A 5,000-nucleotide genomic window follows, 5' to 3' on the forward strand; every position below is an offset into this window, starting at 1 on the left:
AGGAAAGTTTTGATCTCTCTCATCGCTGACCATAGCCACAACATAAATTTATAAATGATAGACCCTGGGAGCATCAGTTGCAAGCAACAAGCATGGGAGAGCATAACTGCCAGCTTTAATGCCATCTACCCGGACTCCGCTTGCAGGTCGGTAACTCAGCTGTTGCAAAATAATACCATTTTTTATTGCATGCTTATTTTAGCATATATATTGTGATACAAGATATATATTTTAAGGTATTATTGGATAAAGACGCAACCACACGTAGCGAAAACACAAACCTTTCGGCATGACGTAGTTTTAATTATGACGTAACCCGTAAAAGCTCTTTTCTGGAAACGAAAAATAGTCGGGATATATTATTTTGAAATTAATTAAAAAACGATTAACGGGAGAGATGATTCCACTGTCTTAACAAACATCTGACTGAAAAATATCGGCTCTGCGCATGCGCCAACCTCACCCGCGGAAATACAAAAAAGTATCGATAGAAGGCAATACTGTCACGTGATAATAATAGCACCAATAGGGAAACAATAGGTCTAACCGACAAAATGATCGACCAATCACAGACAATTGAACATAGAGTTTGGGTCCTTGCTTGAATTTCAAAATCAGTTTCGAGATGGCTACATTGTGTACAAGATGTAGGTATACTCCGTGGGAGTTTATCAAGCTCTTTTACAAAGATAACGCTGCGTCACTTAAATTATTACGTGACCACGGTGCTCTGCCAACGGAAGTGGAGTGCAAAAACTGTGAACTACCTTCCGTTCAGAGAAGTCAAGGTGGTATTGTGGCCGTTGGAGGAAAATACCCAAGACCAAGAAAAGAAAGCAGTGTAACTTCACCATAAGTGACTTTAAGGGCACCTTCCTCCAAGGAGTTCACCTGCAACCGTGGGAGGTAGTGTGCTTCATTAATCACTGGCTGCAGAAGCACTGGGACCACCACGGGATCTTTAAGAATCTTGGCTGGGCCCAGAAGACCAGTGTTGATTGGCGAAGCTTCTGATCAGAAGTAACGGAAAACTGGCTAGCAAACCAGGAGCCAATCGGAGGCGAAGGTGTCGTCGTAGAAATTGACGAATCTTGCTTTGGAAAAAGCAAGTACGGTAGAGGACGCCAACTGAGTAACATTTGGGTGTTTGGGGGCATAGAGAGGGAGGAAAAGAAGAGCTTCCTCATCCCCCTCGTTCCTCCTCTCACTCCGAACAGGAACAAGGAGACGTTGGTTCCCCTTATCAAGAAGTATATTCTCCCCGGCTCCGTCATCTGCAGTGACGGCTGGGGAGCGTACCTTGGCCTGGGCAAAGAGGGATATACCCATCGGGTAATAAACCACTCCGTGGAGTTCGTGGATCCCGGGGATCGGGACGTCCACACACAAAACATAGAAAGACTCTGGCATGACGTCAAGGAGTGGACGAAGCGGCCTGGCAATCGGCCCGAATACTACGCACAATATCTGTCGAGGTACATCTTCGTCAGGAATAATTATTTCTACCGACACCACGCCTTCCTAGAAGTCGCTCGGCTGTACCCTCCGCAGTCCGAGCGAGAGGACGTCGTCGCTCGTGCGCCGCTACCCGACTCCGACTCGGAATAATCTGACCCTGACGAGCCACAACCCGGCCCCTCACACGCCTCCAATTAAGGTAAGAAGTGGTAACATTCGAAGAGGATAGTTCGTTGCCACGAAGTGGCTTGAGAAAAGGGGGAGTCCAAGGCTAGGGCAGACCAAAAATCGGTCAGTTCCGTGATCGGTGGTTGACATCCGTCTTGAAAAATTTACCGGCCACGCAGTGGCCTTAAAAGTGGGGGGGGGGGGGGGGGGGGGCGAAGCCCCCTCTTGGCTAGGGCAAACCTAAAAACTAGGTTAGGTTAGATTAGGTTTATGGGTTGGGTTTTGATTACGCAAAAGAAAAACCTTTAAATTTCGCGCCAGAAATCGTTTATCTCCGTACCGACGATGGCGCGCGTGTGGGTAGGGAGGGGGTGGGGTGTAATTCAGCAACGAAAGGTTTCCGATGGAAATGAGTAGCGAAACTGTACAAAACAGAACGAAAACTACCAGAAAAAATATCGTGTCGTGCCTAGAAGTCTGGTTGCGTCTTTATCCAAATTTACCTATTTTAAATTATATTAATAGATTACTCATGGATAAATACGAGAAGAGTAAAAAAGTGAGGTTAGGGATGTACTGAAGTAGGCAGTTGCAATATTAGCAATATGTTTTCTCTTGTGTCACCGTATGCTTTATCTGCATTCTTTGATATGATTCAGAATCAGTAACGCCAATTATCTGATTGTCACCTACTTTTTGTAGTACGTTTATCCAAATACTTATCTTAGATAGATGTGTAGTTTGCACAATAATTACCAGTCATTTTTGTTCTAGGGTTAAGAAAGAGTACAGCAACTACATCAAGAAGAAAATGGGAACTGGTGTCCTAATGGACGGAGAGCTGGAGTACGCAGAAAAGCAGTATGGCAGCTCAACCCGTGGCTTTATCATCATCATGAAGATTCTGTCTACTTAAGATACAGGTATAGGCACTTTCGTAATTATTACTATCGTGATGTAATGAAAGAAACATTTATAACATACAGCAAAGTGTTTAAATTTTGACTAGGGCACACACACACACTCATGTATGTGTGGTGCGTGTGTGTACCAATGCAGAAACTGATTTTTAAAAGATTAATTGCTATCATTTCTTTAATAATGTCAATTTCAGAATGGGTTGATGAAGGTCCATCATTTAGACAACAGGACTTTGCTATTCCTACTGCAACTCAAAGCCCTCTAGGACCTCCTTACCCTTGAAATACCCTCACTGCCAACAACACCACTGACCCAAATTCCATCATCTGCCTATGCTGAACCACTACTACCTCCAGCCATTACATCACCTTACTCTGATCCATCACCACCCATCTCAGCCAGACGGCCACCTTCTTCAACAATTCACAGAAAGGGCAAAAAGAGGAACCACAGCTCGGAGAGGGAGGAATGCTACAGGGATATCAGACTGAACAACAAAAAGGTCTATGATGCCCAACCTTTGCAGGCGAATGAAATTAGACAGGAATTCTCCGACTTGTGAAACAGTTCGGGCATCAGCAGAAAGTGTTGCAAGTGATTTTAAAAGGATTGCAGATAAAGTAATTTCATTTTTGAGTGAAGCAAAGCAATATTTGCAACTTCAGGGCATGAAATTTGGAAACATAAATACCACAGAAGTATGAAATATACTGCAAAACTACATAGTTTTTTCATTCTTATAACCAATGTGTCATATCAATTGAAAAACAAACATGCAGACGACCCTTTTTGCATAGATAATTCAAACATATTTTACAAGAAAATTCTCATCCCATTGATAACCATTCCAGCAAACTTAATAACATGACTTCACACGTCAAAAATGATAAGACTTAAATCCAGACATTCTCATTGTTAGATAGATATTTCACAAAAAAAGAAGATAAAATATCATAGTTTGTGACTTGAAATATATATATATATATATATATATATATATATATATATATATATATATATATATATATATATATATTAGCATATCTTATTGCTACGCAGATAAAATATTTAAAAATAGAAAATGTCTCCTTCCACTAATAAAGAATCTGATACATACTGACAAGGCTTTTGACTAGGTCTTATTTCAATTTTAAACAATAATGATATAAATGATAACCCGGTTTCTCACATCAATAATGATTAATACAAATTACTATAAAACAGTTCCCTTTCCCTTATATAAAATAAATATAAACAAAGATAAGATTAAACTGGAAATTAATAATGCAACCTATCTTATCCAGGGTTCGATTACCATAGCGTCTTGCATTATGCTCTAGTTCATCTGTGTTTTCTTCGGCGGTGAGAATCTTCTCGGTAAAAGCTAGATTATACAACACAGCACAAGCCATGATGAGCCTCTTTGATGTCTCCAATTTTGTGCGAAGTGGCTGTCCAAGACATGCAAAGCGCCTTCCAGGTACACCAATGGCACGCTCTATGGTATTTCTTGTTTTTGCATGTGCTGTTATTTCTTGGTGCGTTAAATATTTGCAGACTGATGCTACAGACATTTCTAAATAATCTGCAATGCTTAGCTGGAAAGATCTTGATGTCATTTAACGCAGAGAGGTCAAAAGCTGCATATGAGGTGGAAACTGCAACCTATTAAAAAAAAAGAAAAATATATATCAGCACTATAGTTTAAATTCCACACACATAGATTAGAATACACATTTGATAATCTGTTCAAATTAATAATCCTATTTTGTATAATCAGCATAATATTGAAATAAAGATAATTACCTTTGCTATCTGTTGCTGTGGGTAATGTTCTGTTGAATTTCTGAAGCAGGTTTCTGGTTCACTGTTTTGGAAGTCGATAACACTTTATTAACTCCTCTGACTGCATGACAAATGGTTCACTTTTATCTCTGACCACCAAGCTGCCGCAGTGCTTCTATTATGACCTAGAATAAGGAGGATTTACATTTCCTGACACTACACAATTTGCCAAATATAAACAGTGGAGGTTTATTGGCATTTGCCAGCAAATGAACAATGGAGGCCACAGGATCGCTTCATGCGGTCTTTTCATGTTATTTACAGTTAATTGATAGCTTGAATTCCATATACAAATAACAAGTTTTATTGAGTTATATACACGGACATACTCAACAAAAAAGAAAAGAAAGGAAGAAGAAGGAAAAAAATAAAAACGAAAACATCTAATATATACATAGGGAGACTAAAATCCTAAATAGTTTTATTACTGAGTACATAATATAAATGATATCATAATTGTCCATCGAATGCACGCAACATCAAGTATATATTTAGATACACTAGGTACGTTAAAGGATGTTTAATAATAACAATGAAATACATTTTAACGACTTATTTCCTCTTATCTAATAATTATTTTAAAGTGGGACATATAACAGCTGATAATG

At 39.5% G+C, this 5,000-nt stretch overlaps 1 pseudogene across 1 annotated transcript; it reads left to right on the forward strand.

Moving 5' to 3' along the window:
* Window positions 1-54: 54 nt before the first annotated feature.
* Window positions 55-1,626, forward strand: LOC147469160 (uncharacterized; annotated as a pseudogene). Its single transcript, XR_015192128.1, has 2 exons — window positions 55-146; window positions 619-1,626. The product of XR_015192128.1 is annotated as an uncharacterized LOC147469160 (transcript).
* Window positions 1,627-5,000: the final 3,374 nt, after the last annotated feature.

Source organism: Penaeus japonicus, unplaced genomic scaffold (genome assembly GCF_977035675.1).
Source record: "Penaeus japonicus unplaced genomic scaffold, GWHDUDI00000001_assembly GWHDUDI00000023, whole genome shotgun sequence".
In the NCBI taxonomy this organism is placed as follows: Eukaryota; Metazoa; Arthropoda; class Malacostraca; order Decapoda; family Penaeidae; genus Penaeus; species Penaeus japonicus.